Below are 10342 nucleotides of genomic sequence, written 5' to 3'. Positions count from 1 at the left end.
TTCCTATAGGCATGGTATCTAACATGTAGAGGCAGAATAGATTAGACGGATTAAACACCTATAGGCAGGTTATCTACCACACACAGTAACATAACATATTCGAGCAAAGTAAACACCTAAAGGCAGGTTATCTAACACACAACAGCAGAACGAGCAATGTAAACACCTATAGGCAGGATTTTTACCCATTCTCATGTAAAATGTTAAAATAAACCCAGTTTTCCAATTTACTAACACCTCAATTATTATTACAATTAATTATTACAGACCAGAATTTAATAAATAAATTAGAAAGTATAAAAATATAGGAAGCCTGCAGCAGGCCCAAACACACCTGGACAGGCCAGGCCTTCAACTCACAGTAGCTCTAAAAGCCCATGTTCAAAGATACACAGTATCTAGCAGTGAATGATTCGCCCATATCTCAAGGATAAGCATACAGAACCCAAATCTCTAGTGTGTCAGAGTTCCCAAGGGCTTCAGGAACCCAGGGCAGTGCTCACGCTAGAGAAGAATGATCAGAATAGTTCAAAGAAGACTGGGGACCAAATCCTAGTGTGTCAGAGTTCACGAGGGTCTCATATGAACCCTGAGCAGTACTCACACTAGGGAGGCCAAGGGACAGAACCTAAATTTCTTTGGCTTATAGCCAGCAAAGAGTGAGAATTCAGGAGAGTAGGGTATGCTTAGGAGGTATAGAATCACATATAGAACACAAACAAATAACAACACATTTAAACCTAGGCAGACTTAATTCAGTTTTTCAGGAAATAAACTCAATCACATGCTAACAAGACAAGTCATAAGATAGATTTATAATGATAAAGGAGGATCCAGATTAAGTTAAGAGCAAAAACTAGTGTCATAAGAAGAAATTAATTAGCAACAGATCATGACATGTTAGGAACTAATTAGGGCAGTTACTAGTGGTGTCAAAATATAATAAAAACAAAGTCAAACAGGCCACATTATGATGCACTCAGAAACAGACTTGTTATCCTATTAAGGAAGACATCTATACCTAGTTAACTATTCTATACCAGGATATATGAGAACATGTTCAAAGAGCAAGATAATAACAAACTTAAACTTCAAGAGATTGCTATCAGTGACATATAGGTTAAGCAGAATCGAACTAACAAACTCAAAGTAGATTCAAGCATGTCTCAAACTACAAATGTAATAGCATTTAGGATAACATAGTCTAATTGAAGTAGCACATTAAACAAATAATCAAAATGAAATGGCAGAGATATGGTAACTCACCGATTAAAATGAAACAAGAAAGAAAGGAATCCCATAGTATTGTGAATATCACTCAAAGAGCAAGAACTCAGAATTTCTGGCCTTGGCTTTCAGCCGGCCGGGAACCAGAGTATAGAACAAGATTATTCAAGATTAAGGAGTATACAGCCTTAGTTTTATAGCTTTTTCATGATTTTTCTGAACTTAACCAAAGGGGAGTGGGGAGGGGTTTAAATAGTATAGGAACTAAACACATAAATATGGAAATATAATTAATTCAAACAATCAGTAAAGAAGAAAAATTTTGAAACCCTAGTTTTTAGGTAAACTCCACAAAATCGGCAGAAAATAAAGGCAAAGAGTCACATATTGTATAAAATGAACATAGACATGAATATTATTCACAAAACACATAACCGATTCATAAAAAGGATCTAAAACCCTAATTTAGGGCAAGTAAAAAATAATTGGTAGAAATTGACAGATTCATACATAATAAGGCGAATATAGACGAGATAGTATTTAATATTAAAGCTTGAACCAATTTCGGTTCGAATCAAAGAGAATCTGTAAACCCTAACCTTAGGGTTAAGTATGAATCATCAAGATACGAACAAATCGGACTCACACGGTGCAAAATAATGTGTTTGGACTTAATATCGTCCAGATTCAAGAGATGAAGATCGTTTAGGACAGAATCGGAGTAGGGTACTTGCCATGTTTAGTCAAGTACTAAGTAATACCGTAAATAATCAACCAATAAAGGAAATATGTCGAAATAGTAAGTAAATGGGAAGAAAATCCCATTAGGAACGGGATTAGGGGAGGATTTTGGAGAGGCAGCAGGCTAGGGTTCTTCAGAGAGAAGGGAAATGAGGGCGGCGGTTTTAGAAAAGTGAGGATTAGGGTAGGGAGGAGGGATATAAGGGAAAAGGGTCGTTGGTTGTGGGTCGTTGATCATTTTTGATCAACGGCCAGGATTTAGGCGGATTGGGGTTGGGTTTAATGAATGGGTAATGGTAATTGGGTTAGGGGTATTGGGCTTGGGCTGGTTTGGGTAGTTTTAGGTCCGAATTAGTTATAGAATTAGGGCCAGATTTTAAATACTCGATTTTAATAAATAATAATTTATAAAAATAATATATAAATAACAAAATATATTATTTCTATATGCAAATGCTTAAAAACGATTGTTTAACATTATAAAAACATATAAATGTTATTGTTTGCATAAATAAAGTAATTATAAGTACATATGGGCTAGTATAACAAAATGTACAATTTAACCTAAAAATGCAAATGTAATTATAACAAAATGTAAATAAAATATTTATAACCTAATATGGGTGTAAATGAAAAGTGTAGATGATAAAATCATCATAAAAATAATTGATAAGGTAATTAATAGATATTTATATAATAAAATGTAGGTATAAATTGATTTAAAGCCTTTAAAAATCATAGAAAATTATGAAAAATGCTTTTATATGCTTGTAGATCAAATGATGGTGCATATGCACTATTTTGAAAGTATATATATATATATATATATATATATATATATATATATATATATATACCTGCCCCTCTTTACCCGGGAAGGATGAAAGAGTTGCCGGGTAAAGAAATAATGACCGATTTTGACCGAATGGGGTGATTTGAAAAAATGTAGGCCGCACTCTAGTCTTTGAGCTGCCTACATATCCTTGGTTTTACAGAAATCAGGCCATGTGTAATTCTGGATCCAACGGTGGAACGAACCCATGGAGTTGTTGTAAGAACGGACAAAATATTCTGGATAGGACAAATCGGGATTGAGAATGGTTATGGATACTTGAGTAGGTATCAGATGAGAATGGGTAACAGACGATGATCGGTTACGTTTGAAATAATTGAAGGATATGGACGCTGAATGGAAACTGGAGCAAAGATTTCTCCTGTTAGGATAACGGTTACTTACCTGATTACCTGCAAACTTAAAATACGATGCATATAGATTATCACATAAATTTAAACATGATGCAAATTCCCTTTGGACCATGGAGATTGTCTTTGGACGGTGAGGATGACGTCCTTAGACCATGATGTCCTGGGCCATGAATTATGCGGTAAAGGATTCGCAGGCCATGAAATAATGTTCTCGGGCTATGAAGATGGTGCCTCCGAACCATGATGCCTTTGAATAATGATGTGCAAGATTAAGAGATCCTCAGGCCATGGCATGGTGTCTTCCGGCTATGAGGATGATGCCTTCGGACTATGATGCCTTTGGATAAAATGGCGATGTTTCAGCCCATGATATGCAAAGATATGATGCTTTACATGAAACAAGACAAAGCTTAGTCTCGTGTAAGAACCGGGGGCAGAGCTTAGCCCCGAGAGAAGAGAATAATGAAGGGTTTTGAACAGCGCAAAATTTGTGGTTATGCAAGGAGAGACAATGCTTAGTCTTGTGCAAGGTTGGAGACAATGCTTAGTCTCATGCAGGATTGGAGACAATGCTTAGTCTCGTGCAAAGGGAAAGCATCTCTTAGCCTTATGCAATTGAGGAGGCAGTGCTTAGCCTCATACAAAGATTAGAGACAGTGCTTAGTCTCATGCAATGGAAGGCAGTGCTTAGCTTTATGCAATTAAGGAGGCAGAGCTTAGCCTCATGCAAGATTTGAGACAATGCTTAGTCTCATGCAAATGGAAGGCAATGCTTAGCCTTATGCAGTTGAGGAGGTAGGGCTTAGCCTCATGCAGGATGGAGACAATGCTTAGTCTCATGCAAATGGAAGGCAATGCTTAGCCTTATGTAGTTGAGGAGGCAGGGCTTAGCCTCATGCAAGATTTGAGACAATGCTTAGTCTCATGCAAATGGAAGGCAATGCTTAGCCTTATGCAGTTGAGGAGGCATGTCTTAGCCTCATGCAAGATTTTAGACAATGCTTAGTCTCATGCAAATGGAAGGCAATGCTTAGCCTTATGCAGTTGAGCAGGCAGGGCTTAGCCTCATGCAGGATGGAGACAGTGCTTAGTCTCATGCAAATAGAAGGCAATGCTTAGCCTTATGCAGTTGAGAAGGCAGGGCTTAGCCTCATGAAAGATTTGAGACAATGCTTAGTCTCATGCAGCGAATAAATAATAAGTTATAGCGGAGTATTTCTTAGCTGTGGATGAGTTCGGTAGCCTTGTTGTTGTGAAGACAGTGATTCTAAGGCGCGCACGTACTAGCGACTATCTCTTGTTCCTGCATTCAAAGAAAAATCGTGAGTTTTGCGGGGGAGGTTGGTTCGTGCCTTTGTCTGCTCCGCTCCGCATTGGAATCCTGTTCAAGTTACCATGGGTAGCATCTGGCTAAAAATAAAGTTTTCGAAAAATATGCATGCATAGTTATTCAAAACACAGTAATGTGAAATTTAAAAATTGATTAGATGAACAAATAACTGCGACATTGTTAGAGACATTGCGACCTTCTTGCCATAGAATTTTGAGGGTCTTCCTCAAAATTCTGCCCCAGTTACCTAGAAGAATCTCTAGCTGTTCCGCATACGGTCACGTTGGTTGAGCTTGCCCCGGAATTTTGAAGGTCCTCCTCAAAATTCTGTCCCAGTTTCTGATTGTGGGGAAAAATGAAAATTTTATTGAAATTTGATCGAACCCACAAGGCTGCCTACGTATCTCCTCTTAAACGGGAATCAGGTCAATTGTAGTTCAATTACATCAATTGCATAAATGTAAACAACTTTAAACATAGTATCTTTTGACTGCATCTGAGTTGAGAGGCTTTGGCCAAATTTCTCCATCCATTTCTTTGAGTATGAGTGCTCCTCCTGTTAGTACCCTGTGAACCATATAAGGCCCTTGCCAGTTGGGTGAGAATTTTCCTTTGGTTTCATCCTGATGTGGAAAGATACATTTCAGCACCAGCTGCCCCAGTGTGAAATGTCGAGGTTTGACCCTTTTGTTGAAAGCTCTAGACATTCTGTTCTGATAAAGTTGACCATGACACACTACATTCATTCTTTTCCCATCTATGAGGGCTAATTTCTCCTAGCGGCTCCTTATCCATTCTGTATCACTGAGTTCAGCTTCTTGTATGAGTCTCAAAGAAGGAATTTCTACCTCGGCGGGGATGACGACTTCAGTACCGTAGACCAATAGATAAGGAGTTGCCCCAGTTGACGTGCAGACTGTGGTACGGTATCCCAATAAGGCAAATGGTAACTTCTCGTGCCATTGCTTGTGATTCTCTACCATCTTCCTTAGTATTTTCTTAATGTTCTTGTTGGTGGCCTCCACGGCTCCATTCATTTGGGGTCGGTATGCTGTGGAGTTTTTGTGCTTGATTTTGAAGGTTTCACATATGGATTTCATTAGATCACTATTGAGATTGGTGGCATTGTCAGTGATGATGGATTCTAGAACCTTGAATCGACAAACAATACGGTCCCTGACAAAATCTGCAACGACTTTATTGGTTACAGCTTTGTAAGATGCAGCTTCAACCCACTTTGTGAAATAGTCGATGGCCACTAGAATGAACCTGTGCCCGTATGAACTGGTGGGCTCGATCGGTCCAATGACATCCATTCCCCAGGCAGCAAAAGGCCAATGTGCGCTTGTTTTATTAAGTTCATTTGGAGGTACTCATATCATATCTGCGTGTATCTGGCACTGATGACATTTCTGGACAAACCGGATGCAGTCTGTTTCTATAGTCATCCAAAAGTATCCGGCTCTGAGTATCTTCTTGGCTAGGACGAAACCATTCATATATGGGCAGCAGGTTCCGGCATGTATCTCTTCAAGCAGTTTGGAGGCTTCTTTGGCGTCAACACACCGTAATAGCCCCAGATCAGGAGTTTTTCTATACAGAATTCCTCTGCTTTGGAAGTAATGATTGGACAACCTCCGAAGTGTGCGTTTCTGGGTGTGGTTTGCGTGCTCTGGATATTCTCCTTTTGTTAAATATTCCCTGATATCATGGAACCATGGATTCCCATCTGTTTCTTCTTCAACACGAGCACAGTAAGCCGGCTGATTATGGATTCTTACCGGAATGGGATCAATGAAGTTCTTGTTCGGGTGTTATATCATGGAGGACAAAGTGGCCAATGCGTCTGCGAACTCATTCTGGATTCTCGGGACATGTATAAACTCTATCTTCATGAACCTTTTCATCATATCTTGCACATGATATAGATATGGTAATATCTTGGTATTCTTTGTAGCCCATTCTCCCTGCACCTAATGTACCAGCAGATCTGAATCGTCAATTACCAGTAATTCCTGGATATTCATGTCAATGACCAAATTGAGCCCTAATATGCAAGCCTCATATTCTGACATATTATTGGTGCACGAAAATCTGAGTTTTGCGGATATCGGATAATGTTGACCTATTTCTGACACCAAAATGGCTCCAATACCCATTCCTTTGAAGTTTGTGGCTCCATCGAAAAACATTCTCCACCCGTCGTAGGCTTCAGAGATATCTTCTCCTACGAATGATACTTCTTCATCAGGAAAATACATTTTTAGTGGTTCGTATTCTCCTTTTACAGGATTTTCCGCAAGGTGATCTGCTAATGCATGTCCTTTAACTGCCTTCTGAGTTACATAGATGATGTAAAATTCGCTCATAAATATTTTCCATTTTGCTAGCTTTCCAGTAGGCATAGGCTTCTGAAAGATGTACTTTAGAGGATCCATCCTCGATATGAGATATGTGGTATAAGCACAGAAGTAGTGCCTCAGTTTCTGGGCTATGCAGGTCAAAGCACAGCAAGTGCATTCCAGCAAAGAATACCGTGCTTCGTAGGGTGTGAACTTCTTACTCAAATAGTATATGGCTTGTTCTTTCCTTCCTGTCTCATCGTATTGTCCCAAGACATAATCGAAAGCCCCATTTAATACGGAGAGATAGAGTAGCAGTGGTGTACCAAGTTCCAGCGGGACCAGAACTGGCGGTGTCGACAAATATTCTTTGATTCTGTCAAAAGCTTTCTGGCAGTCTTCAGTCCAATTGGTTGCGGCATCCTTCTTTAACATTTTGAAAATCGGCTCACAGATCACGGTTGATTGTGCTATGAAGCGGCTGATGTAATTAAGACATCCCAAGAAGCTCATCACGTCTTTCTTGTTCTTTGGAGGCGGCAAATCCTGGATAGTCTTGACCTTTGATGGGTCTAGCTCTATTCCTCGGCGGCTGACGATGAACCCTAATAACTTTCCTGCGGGGACCCCGAAGGCACATTTTGCGGGATTCAATTTCAAATTATACCTCCGAAGCCGATCATAAATTTCCTCAAGTTTGCTATGTGATCTGTACTCTTCTTGGATTTGATGATGACATCATCAACATATACCTCGATCACCCTTGTGTATCATGTCATGGAAAATAGTTGTCATGGTCCTCATATAAGTGGCCCCAGCATTCTTCAGACCGAACAACATCATTTTATAGCAGTACACCCCCATGGCATGACAAAAGTTGTCTTTTCGGCATCCTCTTCATCCATGCAGATCTGATGATATCCCGCGAAGCAATCCACAAAGGATTGGAGTTCATGCTTGGCTCAATTATTGATCAGTATGTGTATGTTGGGTAACGGGAAATCGTCTTTGGGACTTGATCTGCTTAGGTCCCGATAATCGACGCATACTTTGACTTTCCCATCCTTCTTCGGAACTGGCACGATGTTAGCCAACCAAGTTGGATATTCAGCCACTATGAGAACCTTAGCTTTGATCTGTTTGGTGACTTTTTCTTTGATTTTCAAACTCATATCTGGCTTGAATTTTCTGAGCTTCTGCTTTACTGGCGGACACATTGGGTTGGTAGGTAGTTTATGAGCCACTATGGACGTGCTCAAACCGGTCATATCATCATAGGACCATGCAAAGATATCCTCATATTCCTTCAGGAAACGAGCGTATTCTTCTTTCTCTGATGGTGACAAGTGAATGCTTATACGAGTTTTTTTGACTGTTTCGAAATCTCCCAAGTTGACTATCTGAGTTTCTTCCAGATTGGACTTGGGCTTGTTCTCAAAATTCTCGACTTCTCTGACAATTTCCTCAGGTATCACATCTTCTTCTTCTATTTCTTCCGAGCCACTTCCTTATGTAGCGTTATCTCATTACATGTCACAGTCGTAAGTTCATCGGGGTAGGTAATAATAATTATGTAGAAAAAAACATAAAGAATAATAATAAATATTAAAAACATCAATGCATTTAGATAAATCTTGAAAAAGTCAAACAGGTGCGGCTCGATGACCCGGGCAATTATTTCAATACAAAACAAGCTTAAAACAAAATGCTGAAAACGTCTTAAATGCTCATAAAAATTGCTTTTAAAAAAAAATGATGCTAATTGCCAGGCTACCCAGGAACTCGATGGGCCCTTGATGATGCAGCAGTCCAGTTCTTGAGAACAACTCCCTTCTCCACTGTTTGGATGATGAGGCCTTCTTCCTCCGCCTCCTTAACTATCACACTGCAATCCATGTCTTCACCTTCCAAGAACAGATTCCTTAAGCCAGCTAGAACTTCATCTTCTTCATATCCCCACATCATGTCGGCCTGATGAAAGGATTAGCTCAAATGTGGTACCGGCTGCTCAAGAGTGTAATAAGGACCACGCCATGGCGGCGACCAATCGTCATACTCCTTCCAGGTGTACTGATATCTAAGTCCAAAGGTCGTACGCGTTTTAGCTGTATCGGTTTGCTAATACCTTGGAGGTTCTTCCCAAGCCCTTTATCGGGTTCATACCCTGCCTATGCTAGTATGCTTTCTATTTTGCTACTCCACCACTTGTCTTTCTCAATTGCATTGACGCTCTCGATGCGATGATAAGTCTCCCCACCTAACTTCCTTCTATTTTCCACGACTGGAATAGTTTGGTTGGTATAAATGGGATTACTCCCGTCTCCATGAATGATAACCTCCTGATAATTCCATTCGAACTTTATAGCCTGGTGCAAAGTAGAAGCCATGGCCCCGGCGGCATGTATCCAAGGTCGTCCCAATATCAGATTGTATGAGGCGGATATGTCTAGCACTTGAAATTCAACATCAAACCAAGTCGGGCCCATCTGCAAGCATAGATTGGTTTCCCCAATTGTGTCCCTTTGAGACCCATCGAACGCCTTCACATTCATAGTCCTTGCTCGTATTTCATGAAAACCTTTACCCAACCTTTTCAGAGTAGTCAGCGGACAGATGTTGAGGCTGGACCCTCCATCTATCAAAACCCTGGCGATGAATTTATCCTCGCATTGTACCATGATGTGCAGCGCCCTGTTGTGGCTTAATCCCTCTGGGGGCAGTTCGTCTTCATGAAAGGTGATCTTGTGGCTCTCCAATACTTGCCCTACCATGTTAGCCATCTCCCCACTAGTGATATTGTTAGGTACGTAAGCTTCATTCAATACCTTCACTAAGGCATTCCTATGTGCCTCAGAATTCTGCAGTAATGATAGGATGGATATCTGAGCAGGAGTTTTGTTCAAATGGTCTACCACAGAATATTCTCTCGCTTGCACCTTTCTCCAAAGATCATCCGGGCCAGTTTCGATGATGGGTTGCTTGGATGCAGCTTCTCTACTCGTTCCTCCCAAATTCTCAGGTGTATAAATTCTACCAGTCCTGGTCATCCCTAGTGCTGCACCAGATTCTTCCATTTTTTTCCTTTCCTCCTGGCTTCTATAACATAGTCCCAGGGTACGACATTGGATTTAAAGGGTGGTGTGGATGCTACCGTCACAGTGAAGGGTGTGGTTACTTCTACTTCGAATGGAGTAGGTGCAGCTGCAGGTGCTGTTTCCACCTCGAACGGGGTTGGTACGGCTACTTCAACTTCAACTAGTGGTTGTATCTGTACCACAATAGGAGTAAGAGTGACCGCAGGTTTCTTTATGTTATCCCCTTCTTGAATAAGCCCAATCGACCCTTCTGGGTCCCATTCTTCATCAGTCTCTATCACATTTACTCCCTCGCCCCTATGATCCGGGAGGGGATTGTTGCGGACGTTAGGTGCAACCTCCTTTGCTTTTATAACCTTGGTATCGATGAGTGTCTGGATCTTGTCTCTTAGGGTGCGACA

This window comes from Nicotiana tabacum, chromosome 19 (assembly GCF_000715075.1).
Source record: "Nicotiana tabacum cultivar K326 chromosome 19, ASM71507v2, whole genome shotgun sequence".
In the NCBI taxonomy this organism is placed as follows: Eukaryota; Viridiplantae; Streptophyta; class Magnoliopsida; order Solanales; family Solanaceae; genus Nicotiana; species Nicotiana tabacum.
This window is presented reverse-complemented; position numbering follows the sequence as displayed.